This window comes from Phyllostomus discolor, chromosome 5, assembly GCF_004126475.2.
Source record: "Phyllostomus discolor isolate MPI-MPIP mPhyDis1 chromosome 5, mPhyDis1.pri.v3, whole genome shotgun sequence".
Taxonomy (NCBI): domain Eukaryota; kingdom Metazoa; phylum Chordata; class Mammalia; order Chiroptera; family Phyllostomidae; genus Phyllostomus; species Phyllostomus discolor.
Window position 1 is genome coordinate 155,172,114 of NC_040907.2, and position 13,667 is coordinate 155,185,780.

The 13,667-nt window shown below is 45.6% G+C and overlaps 1 protein-coding gene across 3 annotated transcripts in view; it reads right to left on the bottom strand.

The window, feature by feature from the left end:
* Nucleotides 1–13,667, bottom strand: part of NT5C2 (5'-nucleotidase, cytosolic II) — a 147,609-nt gene that overhangs the window by 100,524 nt on the left and 33,418 nt on the right. The window contains exon 1 of one of the 3 annotated variants that reach the window (XM_036027236.1): nt 778–877. The exons of 1 other annotated variant lie outside the window; for it this stretch is intronic. The gene's annotated coding sequence lies outside the window, so the exon portion shown is untranslated. Of the gene's footprint in view, nt 1–777; nt 878–13,667 lie in introns of those variants that run through there. One more of the 3 variants, XM_028511870.2, reaches the window with a different exon arrangement.

Consider the following 13,667-nt stretch of genomic DNA (forward strand, 5'->3'; position numbering starts at 1 on the left):
GGACCGCCACTGAACAGCTGACCCCAGACTTGGGAACCATCTGGAAATAAGTATGTTTTCATGGCGGCTTGCCATTCGATGTGAGCTTTCCAGGAAGTGCTGCAAACGACAAAACTGCGTGCGAGCTGTCAACTTCTTGTGGTTCTTACAAAACGCCGTTAGCCTTGCACCCTACCACAGCCTTGCATCCTACCACGGCGGCCGCTAGCTTCTCGGGTCGACCGGGAACGGGCAAGGGGTGGGAAGCCCGGGTAAGCTGGGCGGAAAGGCTGGCCTCGGGTGCGGATGGGAGGACACCCGGCGTCGCCCAGAAAAAGGCAGACCTAAAGGGGTGTTTCCCCGAGGCGGGATGGGGGCTGCCGCCACTGTGAGAGAAATGCTGGAGCGGGGGGAGGGGGGCGGAGGACGGGCAGGAAAGAACGCAGCGAGGCTTGCTAAGAAGAGGTGAAGGGCCGCGATCCGAAGCGAAGACGGGTCCGAACCTGCGGAGCGGAGAAACAATGGCGCGAGCGTGACGTGAGGCTGGGGGCGTCGCCGCAGCAAGGAAGAAGGGGCTGCGCAGGGGCGACCCGGGTCTGCAAGGCATGCGAAGACGCGGGCGTGGAGTCGCGGGGCCCGCAGGGCGCTCGGGCGTCAAAGAGAGGGGCCTGAGGGACGCTCGGCGGGGGGGCTGCCCCCACCCCGAGTAACAAACTAGGCCACGAACCCTCCTCGTTCCCATCCTCGCTGGCTAGAGCCCTCCTTTCCCCTCCCGCCCGCGGATGCCGCTTTACTCACCGTCCACACCGCACGGCTGCAATCCTAGCGCGCAACTGCCGCAGCCGCCTAGGCGCGCACCCTCCTCCCGCCGCCTGACCCCGCCCCCAGCCCGCCCCCGGCCAGGGACCGGCGCGCTGTTCCGACCCCTGGCTCCGCCGCAAAACCAAACTGCAGCGACGCTCCCTAGCGGCGCCACCCGAGAGGAGCGGCGATGTGGACCTGCGCCTCGGTTACTCACACCGGTCCGGGGTTCTTCAAACAAGAGCACCGCGGTAGTTGCGGATCTGTGGGGTGACGCACGCTGATAACCTTCACATGTCCTTTGTGTCTACATCCCGAGGCCTTCTGCCGGGGGTCCCTCAGCAGGGCGCAGGACTACCTCGCCGGTATCTCATGCTTCTCGACTTACTCTCGGAGCCTTTCCCTTAGTGGAAGGAGGAGGCATCATTTTTCACAGTCACAGAATCTTCGAATCCGACGGACTTCAAGGCCCCTTGGGTCCAGGCCTCCATATCAGGCCTGAATCCCAATGATGACCAGAAGTACCCGCTTTGGAATATGTCAAAACTGTAATCCAAGTTCCTCTGCTGACAAATTGACATTGGGAGGGTTACCTGACCTCACAATACCCAGTGTTCTTATCTGTAATACTGGCATAGATAACAGTGGTACCTACATCATAGGGTGTTGGCAGAATGAAGTTGAGCATTTTTTTCATATGTCTGTTGGCCATCTCTTTGTCTTCTTTGGAGAAATGCCTGTTTAGGTCCTCTTCTCATTTTTGTAATCAAATTGTTTGGTTCTTTTGGTGTTGAAGTTGTATAAGTTCTTTTTATGTTTTGAATACTAACCCCTTGTTGGATGTATCATTGGTGAATATCTTCTTTCATTCAGTAGGTTGTCTTTTAGTTCTGTTGATGATTTCCCTTGCTGTGCAAAAACTCTTTAGCTTAATGCAGTCCCATTTGTTTAGTTTTTCTTTTGTTTCCCTTGCCCAAGGAGACATAGCCAAAAAAAAAAATATTACTAAAAGCAATGTCAGAGAGTTTACTGCTTATGTTTTATTCTAGGAGTTTCATGGTTTCGGGTGTTAACATTTAAGTCAATCCATTTTGAGCTTATTCTTGTATAGTATAAGAAAGTTGTCCAGTTTCATTCTTTTCCATTTGTATTGAAGAGACTATCTTTACCCCATGGTATATTCTTGCCTTCTTTCTCATAAATTGACGATACAGGCGCAACATCACTAATCATCAGGGAAATGCAAATTAAAATCATAATGAGATATCAGCTCACACCTGTCAGGATGTCAGGATGGTTATCATCAATAAATCCACAAACAACAGTGTGGCAATTTTGCGGGGGAAGGAGGTGGATGGGGGTGGGAGAGGGTATAGGGAGGATAAATGGTGATGGAAAAGATAAAAGTAAATCAATAAACAAGAAGTGTTGGTGAGGATGTGGAGAAAAAGGAACATTCATGCACTGTTGGCAAGATTGTAAATTGGTATGACCATTATGGAAAACAGTATAGAGGTTCCTCAAAAAATTAAAAATAGAATTACCACTTGACCCAACAATCCCACTTCTGGGTACTTATCCAAAGAAACGCAAAACACAAACTTGAAAAGACATATGCACCACTATGTTTACTGCAATATTATTTACAATAGCCAAGATATGGAAGCAACCTCTCTATGAAGAGACAAATGGATAAAGATGTGGTACATATACATACAATGGAATATTACTCAGCCATAAAAAAGAATATGAAGTCTTGCCATTTGTGACAATATAGATGGGCCTAGAGGGTATTATGCTAGGTGAAATAAGTCAGACAGAGAAAGACAAATACCTTATGATTTCACTCATGAATGGAATCTAAAAAAAAAATAAACAAGCAAAAAAAACCCAGAAACAAATTCATAGATACAAAGGTTTTGATGGTTGACAGATGAGTGAAAAGGGGGAAGGGATTAAGAAGTACAAACTGCCGGTTATAAAAACAGGATAGGGGTAGAAAGTACAGAATAGGGAATATATTCAATATTTTAATAACTATGTACAGTGTCAGATGGGTAGTAGGCATATTACGGTGATCATAAGTTATATAAATGTCTAATCACTATGTTGTGCACCTGAAACTAAGATAATATTGTATGTCAACTGTAACTAAAAAAAAATTTAAAGGTTTTATTTACTTATTTTTAGAGAGAGGGGAAGGGAGGGAGAAAGAGAGGGAGGGAAACATCCATGTGTGGTTGCCTCTCGCGCATCCCGCACTGGGGACCTGACTCGCAACCAAGGCAGTGCCCTGAATAGGAATCGAACCAGCGACCCCTTGGCTCTCAGGCTGGCACAATCCACTGAGCCACACCAGCCAGAGCTGACATTTTTAAAAAACGATTAACGAAAAAGATAATGGAAGGTCCTCAGCACAACCCTGGCACACAGCACACAAGAAATGTTGATGGACCTCCCCACCACCCAGCACCAATTTGCAGCTCAAGAAGACAGAAAGCCCACTATTTCCCCAGCAATGCAACCCGCGGTCTCAGCAGTTCTGAACAGTTTGAAAGTATTTCTGAAACTTCTACCCTCTGACCCAAGTCCTATCATTTGGAATCTCAGAAAGAAAACAGATCTAATCTCTCCCTTGACCTTCTTTCTACTCCAGACCAGTACCTCCCACTCCTTCTATTGTTCCTCCTTTGACTGGGGTTTAAAGGTCTCTATCCTCATACTCCTCATGCACCTAGTCAGTCTGATTGTGGCTCTTTGGGAGTATGTCACCCAAAACTGAACCAAAAGTGTATGGCACCATCAGAATAAAGAAAGAGTAACTTTCTCTTTGTAGGACTTGCTGCTTTGCATTCACACAGTAAAGTTCTTGGCACCTGCTATTGACTAACTGAGCTTGCAGTCAACTAAAACCTCCAAGATTTTTAGTATGTACTCTGTTGGAACATTTCTACACTGTCTTGTATTTTTGAGCCAACTTCAGTTCAGGTCAGCTGAGGACAGGCCTTGGACCTCTCATGTACTAGATTTTTCAGGACATGTGGAAAAAAGGAATAGAAGTTGGAAATTAATCTAAAGCCAATACAACCAAGGTGCATTTGGAAAAGGCCAGGGTTTGTGTCTAAAGATCATGGTACTGAGCAAATTATGTGTGTGTGTGTGTGTGTGTGTGTGTATACACAATGTGATCTCAACTGAGCAAAAATATATACATACACACGAGACTAGAAGGAAACTGGGTTAATAGTGGTTTTCTTTAAGTGACAAGACTTAAAGTGGTTTCTATTTATTTTTCCATAATTTCCCAGATTGTCTATGTTGTTTACAAGATCTGTCCAGAAAAAGTCCAGCCACGGTTGATATAACAAGAACTGTTTGCACCACATTGATGTAACCTGGCAGTCAAGGACAGTGGACTGGAGTGTGCATGTGCAAACAGTGACGACTTCACTGAACTAGTCAGTGGGGGTGGTAGATGCAACTGAGTGAGCATGTGTACTGTGAGTCTGTCACATTCAAAATGCCTGAGTGAATAAAGCAACGAACCTGCATCAAATTCTGTATTAAGCTTGAACATTCCTCCACAGAACTATTCGGATGATTCAGAAGGCCACAGCTATAGGCAAGTGGTGATTGGCAGCTTCATCACAACACACCCGTTCATGCATCACATCCTGCACAGAATTTTTCTGAGAAGCATCAAATCACCCAGGTGAGTCAGCCCCTCTACGGCCCAGATTTGACACCCTGCTACTTCTGCCTTTTCTCAAAACTAAAATCACCTTTGAAAAGGAAGAGATTTCAGACCATCAGTGAGATTCAGGAAGATACCACGGGACAGCTGATGGCGATTGGGAGAACTGTGCGAGATCTCAAGGTGCCTACACTGGAGGGGACTGAGACATCATTGTCCTAAGTACAATGTTTCTTGTATCTTCAATAAATATCTCTATTTTTTGTATTACATGGCTGGTTACCTTCTGGACAGACCTCATATATTATTTTTATAATCAAGATCTTTGCTTCAGAAAATCAGAAAGAATTATTTAAAATATTAGAGAATTGTAATAACTCAAAAAAATGAGAAACAAAGTTAAGAGATAACATCTAGTGAAAAAACATTTGTAATACATAAAACAAAGGTTTTGTGTCTGGAACATATAAAGGACTTTTAATAAACCAATAAGAAAAAATCCACTAGAAAAATGTGCAAAGAATATAAATAGGTAGTTCACACAAAAGGAAGTACAAATTGCCAAGTAAATATACAAAACGATGCCTAAGATCAGTAGTACCCAGGGACATGGAAATTAAAACTGTCACTGGCAACAATTTTCAAGCTTCGTGATAGCAAAAGAATGTAAACTGGCACAGGGCAACTGGACACCTATTAAATAGATGTGTCAGCAATGCTATTTCCAGTTATCTACCATAACTCCATGTGGATATGGAGTTACATACAAGAATAATTACTGTAACATTGCTCATAAAGAAAATTTGGAATCAACCTAAATGCCCACCAGTAGGGGAATGGTTAAATGGAAGAATACTCATATAATGGAATTTTGTAGAGAATTTCAAAGAAGTGACTGATCTTATGTCAACATAGAAATATCTCGAAATCATAATCTTGAATGAAAACAGCAAAAGATATACAAATATAACTGATATTATTAAAAATTCTTCCCCACAATGCCTAACCTGACTTCAGTCGAATCATGAAAACTCATCAGACAAACCCAAATATTCTACAGCTCAGGATATTCTACAAAACACCTGAGCTGGACTCTTCAAAAGCATAAGGTCAAGGAAAGGCTGAGAACCGCCACAGACTGGAGGGGACTACGGAAACAGGACAACTACATGCAGTGGGGACCCTGGGTGGATCCTAGAACGGAGGAGAAGGAGTTCGTCAAAAAAACTGGTAAAGTTCTAATACAGTCTAGTTAATAATATCGTACCAATATTATTAGTTTGGTTAATAATATTGTACCAATGTAAATTTCTTAGTTTTGGTCATTGGACCAGGGTTACATAAGCTGTTAACATTAGGAGAGCCTGAAGGGTATACCGAAACTTTCTATACTATCTTTGCAACTCTTCTGCAAATCTATAATTATTTCAAAATAAAATATTAGCCCTGGCTGATGTGGTCTCTTCCTGGGACTCTGTGCTGTGGCCTAGCAGCAAGTGGTGTACAGGGTGTAGTTTTAATGTTTTAGAACAGGGGTCCTCAACCCCCGGGGCCAAGCGAAGCTCTTAGCTTGCTGGAGCTCCGCCTCTTGCCTCCTCCCGGTCCCTTCCGCAGCAGAGGAGCTAGAAGCTCACCTGAGCTCGGCCTCCTGACATCCCCACCCCCACCCCCACCCCCACAACTAACACTAACACCCACCACTTTCAGGAAACCGGTCCCCGGTGCCAAAAGATTGCGGACCGCTGATTTAGAAGATAAATGTATTCATGTATTTCTTTTATAGAAAAAAATATATTTTAAAAAATGCAAAAGAAAGCAAAAGGATAGGACATTTGGCTTCAGGACTTGGACGAGTAAGAGAAGCCGTGGCAACTCTGAAACAGCCGTCTAAGAGAGGTTTGGGGAGCCTGAGGAAGCGGCGAGGAGCCGAAAGCAGCTTGCTTGGGGTCTCTAACCTAACACTGCCTGAAGGGCCTGGGCAGCGCTTGGCAAGAGAAGCCACCCCACTGTTGCCTCGGATGGCCTCTTACCAAACGTCCTGTCCACGCACCGCTCGGCTGTCTCCCTCCTCCAATCAACACTATTTCCCCATAATCCCATAAACTCGGCGTCACCCAGAATGAGAGCTACACTTACAGGTCACTCATCGGGTTCTCCGCTTCTTGGCAGGAGCTCTCAGAGAAATGCAAACATTGCTCAACACCCTGGCCTGGGGCCTAGAAACAGCCTCCCGCTGCCCAGAAACCTTTCTGCCAGAACGCCTTTGGTCTGAGTTCCTTCCAGTCAGCTCGGATTCTCTTTTTATCCCTCTTTCTCTGATAGCAAAGGGTCTGCATTTACTGCGGTAGGTGCCAGGACAGACGCTATGCGAGGAGATAATCGGAAAATACTTGGTCTAGATAAGAAATGTCTAATCTATCCTGAGAGAGAGGACACACGTAATAGACGTAGGAGCTACAGCGTCTCTCCAAAAATACACATTGAGTGAGCTCCTACCGTGTGCCTAACACTGATCAATAGAGATAGGAGTTTCTGCCCTCCTGGAGGTTTCTGCTTGGGAAGATGGGCTTTAAATAAATAAACAATTATTCTACCACCATTTGGGTAAGTGCTATGTAAGAAAAGTAAAAGGTGCTATGAGGGTTACGTTTTGGAGTAGGGAGAGGGTCAGGAGACATCTCCCTGAAGAATTACATTTCAGCTAAAACCTGAAGGATGAGTGGGGCTTAAGTACCAAGGGAGAGAGGGGTTGGCTTGGAGGAGTGGGGAATTGCTGAAATGGGGACCAGTAGGTACAAAGGCCCTAAAGTCGGGATGAGCCTTGTGTATCCATGGAGTGTTCAGGAGCCTAGCTTGAAAGGGAGAAACTGGCCAAAAACAGTACTGGAAGGAAGCAAGCGGACCTTGCAGGGTGCTGTTGGCCATGTACGTGATCTGGAGCCTCGCCTTAAGTGCCAAGGAGAGTAATTGAGGGCATAAAGCAGAAGGGCAAGGGTCAGACCTGCATTTTAAGTGAATGGAATGTAACCAACCAATCAATTGCTTCATACATTCATAGAAATTAATTCATTTGAATCAAGCACAAATTTCTCAGGTGCGTGTTGGAAACCACCCTTGAGTTTTTACAAAGTGAGAGACATAATATCTTCAACACTTACCACAATTATTTTATTTATGGAACACCTACCAGGGGATAGACACTGGAGATCCCACTTGATTCCCCAGCTACACTTTACCCCAAGGTAGCCGAACATCTCTTTTGAAAATCAGACTGGTAAAACATGAAGGGATTATAACAGGGTGTGGCCAAGAGGGGGGCCCAAATAGGGATTTGTAATGGGGTCTAGAACTCAACGTGTCCAACATATATATATATGTTGTCCTCACCCCCACAAGTCTGAGCTGGAGGAAGGGACTCATGGAGCAGGGCCATTCAGAGCTGTGTTGTACAGCAACAGCTTTACAGCTAACCTCTGGCATGGTCATTTAACATATCTATAACCCTTAACGGGTTTCATGCCATGCTTGGCCATGCTCTGAGCCAGAGGGATGCAAGGGACTTTCACCCAAGATGTAACTGGGGGTCAGGTCCCCCTGGTTACAGTGCCTGCATGAAAGCTTGGAGATGATTGGCTCCACGCCATGGGGCCACATCTCCCCAGACTTACTATGGCAGCCCAGAAAAGCTGGAAGAATACAGGAATGCTGGCATGTGTAACTGATTGTAGGAGGAGTCAGAAATGGGGCTGCAGAGGAAGATTGGTGCAGGGATTTAAACTCAGGCTCAGCAGCCATATGGAAAGAACCTTGCAGTTTTGGCAGAGTGGGAACCCTAAGGCTTTGGCGAAAGCCAGGACCATGTGGCTTTGGGGTGCTCCCTTTTGCCACATGGCTTAGGAAGCAGGAAAGACTTTGCCTGGAAGAAAAGGGGTGAAAGGACTCTTGCTGGTGGGCCTTGAGAAGGTGCCACATGGCTTTGGATTAACTGGAGATCATGGTGGAAGCACAGCTGATGGTGCCGGGAGCCTGAATCACAGACTTCTACTTCTTTTCCTGAGAAATGGTACCCTGGACTGGGCAAAGAGGAGAAGGAAGGACTGTGTGCATTTGTGGGTATTCTAAAGAACTTTAGTGTTTTAATGAAGACATTAAGTCATTACTCTAAGTCTGTATAACATTTAAATAAATAATTCATTTCCTTTTCAACAATTTCTGGCATTGAGAGACATCTTTCCTCTGGTGGCAGGCAAAGCGAACCTAGTACAGGGGAGGAACCCCTGGAGAAAAAGGGGGGATCCTTTCGGTAATAGTACATTATTCACCTCCCCCGGGTCTGTTCTGTAACAGTATGCCAAATTAATAACCCCAAAGAGCTTCAGAGTTTCAAGAGAGATGGATTCCTGAGGAGACAATAGAGTCAGAATCAGATACTTAGAGATACTACTTCCTACCTGCTACCACAGGTATAATAACAATAACAAAAAAGTAGGGGGAGGTGAGCGTTGGCAAGGATGTAGAGCAATTGGATCCCTCTTGCATTGCTGGTAGGAATGTAAAATGGTATAGCCTCTGTAAAAAACAGTTTGGTGGTTACTCAAAAAGCTAAACATAGCTCTGGCTGGTGTGGCTCAGGGGATTGAGCACTGGCCTGCGAACTGAAAGACTATTGGTTCGATTCCCAGTCAGGGTACATGCCTGGGTTGCAGGCCAGGTCCCCAGTTGGGGACATGTGAGAGGCAACCAGTCAATGTTTCTCTTGCACACTGATGTTTCTTTTCCTTTCTCCCTCCCTTCCCCTCTTTCTAGAAATAATTTTTTTTAAAAGTTAAACAGAGAGTCACCATATAATCCAACAATTCCACTTCCAGGTAATATGCCAAAAAGAATTGAAAACACAGACTCAGACAGATACTGGTACACCATCACAGCAGCATTATTCACAATAGCCAAAAGGTGGAAGCAACCCAAATGTCCATCAACACATGAATGGAAAAACAAAATACACACACACAGTGAAATATTATTCTGGGGGGGCATCTCCACCTGCAGAGTTCCCCCAGCTGCTGCGGATGAGAATAAGCCTACCAAGACATGATCTGCTTGGGAAGGAAAGGCTGGCTAGTCTCTCAGAGGAGGAAGGTCTCAAGTTTCTCTCTCAATGGGCTTTTATTGAGTTTAGCTTGCAGAGGGATGCAGATCAAAGAATGGAGGTATGGTTTAGAGATAACACTTCTGGGATCACGGGGGTCCTTCGCAAGTCAGGGTCTTGTGAAGACAGGGTGACACCAGTTGGCTGTAAAACCTTGGAAAATGCCTTGGTTGGTGTAGCTCAGTGGATTGAGCGCGGGCTGGGAACCAAAGTGTCCCAGGTTCGATTCCCAGCCAGGGTACATTCCTGGGTTGCAGGCCATAACCCCCAACAACCGCACATTGATGTTTCTCTCTCTTTCTCTCTCTCTCTCTCTCTCCCTCTTCCTCCCTCCCTTCCCTCTCTAGAAATAAGTAAATAAAATCTTTAAAAAACACTTGGAAAACAAACTTATTTTGTGTTTGGACCCTTAACATTTAAATTGAGGACATTCTTAGCAAAGCAGGTTTCACAGGACTTTATGCATTCTTTCTTAGGCCTGATTGCCCCCCACTGGGAACCACTGGTTCTAGCACAGGGCTGCACCCCACTTCAGCATAGTTTCAGGCTTGAATCAGGCAGGGGAAGCAAGGAAGCCAAGAGATTAGGAGACTTTTTACAGACAGAATGAGGACGCAGGTTATGATAAAGCTGAGGGGTGGCGGTCTTTTGTCCCTCCTCCACAATCCCCTAAATCCTTCCCTGATGGCCCCTTCACAACTGTGCCTGTCTTAGGTTGTTCCTTTCTTGAGGAATCTTACCCATCGTTGACTATCCAGCCATCCTTCAGGGGCCAAGCAGGGTGAAGTAAAGGGGGCAGAGGCTGTGCCCCTGATGAGAGGATAACCTTTGTCTCCTTAGTAGCTCATAGTCCCAAGGTCCCCTAGCCATGGGGCCTTTTCACCTGTTGGTGGGGTTATTGCTCCTGAAACCAGGCAGGACAGTTCCCAACATTATTCAGTCATAAAAAGGCGAGGTTCTGGTATCTGCTAGGTACCTACTACACGGATGAGCTTCAAAAACATTATGCTAGATAAAACAAGCCAGACACCAAAGGACAAATATATGATTCCACTTATGTGAAATATCTAGAACAGGCAAATTCTCAGAGGCAGAAAGTAGATTAGAGGTTGCCGGAGGCTGAGGGGAGGGAAGAATAAGGAGTTATTGCTTAATGGGCACAGAGGTTCTGCCTGGGATGACAAAACAGTTTTGAAAATGGACAGTGGGGATGGTTGCACAACACTGCGGAGGCACTGCCACTAAACTATACACTTGAGAAATGGTTAAAATGGCAAATTTTATGTTACATATATTTTATCACAGTAAGAAAATTCAAAACACTTTCAAAAAAGGGAATCAAATACATAAACAGGACCGTTTTCTCCAAGTTCATCAGGTTCCTTCCAAATTGACACTTTTCCGTTCCTGGTCCCCATGCCCCTGCATGTACTGTTTCCTCTGCCTAAAAAGCTTCTTTCACCTTTGGAACTCTGTTCTTCCTGTGGGCCGAGCACAAATGTTACTCACAGAGGCCTTCTCTAAGCCCTGCAGCCCGGTAGTTACTTTCATGCTGCCCTGTGCCTTCCCTTGCCTTCCCTTGCCTTCCCTTCCCTTCCCTTGCCTTCCCTTCCCTTCCCTTGCCTTCCCTTCCCTTCCCTTGCCTTCCCTTGCCTTCCCTTGCCTTCCCTTGCCTTCCCTTGCTTTCCCTTGCCTTCCCTTGCCTTGCCTTCCCTTCCCTTCCCTTCCCTCTACTTATATAGCTGGAATTAAATAAGCATTTGGGTGATCATGTCTTTAATATTTGCCTTCTCATTAGGTTGTAAGCACTATGAGAGGAGGGACAGTGTCTGTCTTGTCCACTGAGAGGGGCTACAGTGTCCAGCCCAGGGTCCGGTACACTGGGGTTCAATACATATTTTAAAATAAATTAGTAACTAAATGAATGTGTGGTGGGGTTGAGTGGGTTTTATTATTTTAAAAAAAAATTTTTTTAATTTTATTGCCCTGGCTGATGTGGTTCAGTAGATTTTGTGTCAGCCTGTGAACCAAGGGGTTGTTGGTTCAGTTCCCAGTCAGGGCACATGCCTGGGTTTCAGGCCAGGTCCCCAGCGGGGGGCACACAAGAGGCAACCACACATTGATGTTTCTCTCTCTTTCTCCTTCCCTTCCCCTCTCTCTAAAAATAAATAAATAAAATATTTTTTTAAAACCTCCCCAAAAGTTTTTATTTCTTTTTAGGGGGAGGGGAGGGGAGGGAGAAAGAGAGGAAGAGACACATCAATGTGTGAGAGATACATCAATCGGTCACCTCTCGCACACCCTGCACTGGGGATCTGGCCCACAACCCAGGCATGTGCCCTGACTGGGAACTGAATTGGCGACCTTTCAGTTCACAGGCCTGCAGTCAATCCACTGAGCCACACCAGCCAGGGCATGAGTGGATTTTATTTTAATGCCCTTTACAATGCTGTAAGTTTGATTGATTTTTTTAAAAGGAGGCACACCAGGGCTCTCATTTTTGTATCCCTGTGCTCTACCTTGTGAAGTCGACAGCAGTCTCCTGGGGCAGGAGCCTGAGTAAGTCACCTGCACAATTTGTTTCCAGGTGTATCTGATACGTCACCAACTGTTCCAACCTTGCTCTCTAAATGTCCATCTGAACAAGTGATGTTATTGGACTTAAAATGGAACGCTTCTCCACTGTGACACTAGAACCGGCAGCCCCTCTACCAGAACTACAGCCCACCTGTCACGCATGTGGGTTAAGCAGCAGGCATACGAAACACTAAGGCATAGTAACGTCGGAATGAGAAAGAGCATTTACCTGTTTGTTCAGAAAGCCAATTCTCCGGTAAGTGCAGGTAAGCCTACAGCCTACAGTCTGTTTTCTTCTCTTTTTTACTTTTTTACATTTTACATATAAAATGCATAAACCAGAGAGTGCAAAGCAAACTGGCGACTGTAAGCATTAGGACACTCATGACCACATGTAACAGGAAAAGCCATTAAAACAGGCTTAAACAAAAAGAAAGTCCAGAGGTACGGTAAACTCCAGGGTACCTGATTCAGTAACCGACGCTGCTATGAGGAACACGTTTCGTTTTGTGCGCTGCTGCCTGCAGCGTGGCCTTTATCCTAAAACAGCTTCCCCTCGTGCTTGTAGAAGGGCTACCAGTCTCCCTGCTCATGTCAATGAAAGAATGAGGCACTTCTCCTCTGCCACCCCCTCCAAGTCCTTCCCTTCAACATACCTGGAATGAGTTAGGACACACGTCAAACCTCTGGACCAAAAATCACTGCCACACAAGGAAAATGCAGTGATTAGTCATATTTTGTCACTGGGGGATGGAAGGGAGATCTGAGCAAAAGTGGGATCTTTGACAGGGAGAAGGGAATCCTCCATAGACAGTCACAAGTTTTCACAACTAGCAATCCAGAATCTGCCCAGAATTGGAGTTACAAGTACGTGTTAAAGAAATACAAAAACAACACTTTGAATTTCACACATCCAGTCATGCGCTCATGCTTAACCCATGTTAGAGTTAAGAACACACTCTCATCAGCAACAGTGGCTCTCGACGGCCACGATTCTCAGAAGCATCAGGAAGCCTGGATCCTCGGTGGTGTTCTCCGTGCAGTGCGCCTGCCTGGAGAGAGAACAGTACTTCTCAGTGGTATCAGACACTCAGTCCCGCGTCTTAGCCATCCTCTCCAGTGCTGGCTCATGCTGACCCCTGCGTGGGTCCCACCCTAGTTCTTCCCAATGACACTGAACATTCACTTTGTCTTTTTAAGATTGGGCCTTTGTAAGCGAGAGAGTGGCCCTGGTTCTCAGCCCACAGGGGTGCGGCCTCACCCAAGGATACACAATAGGGGTTTGATAGGGATTTGTAACGGTAATGTATTATTTTCTTCAATCAGTGGTTCTCAAAATGTACCAGGAATAAGGGTTGCCTGGGGAGCCATATAAAATGCAAATTTCAGAGCCTATCCCCATCTCTGGCCAGGTGGCCTGAAAATTTGAAATTTAAACAAATTTCCAGCCCTGGCTGGTGTAGCTCA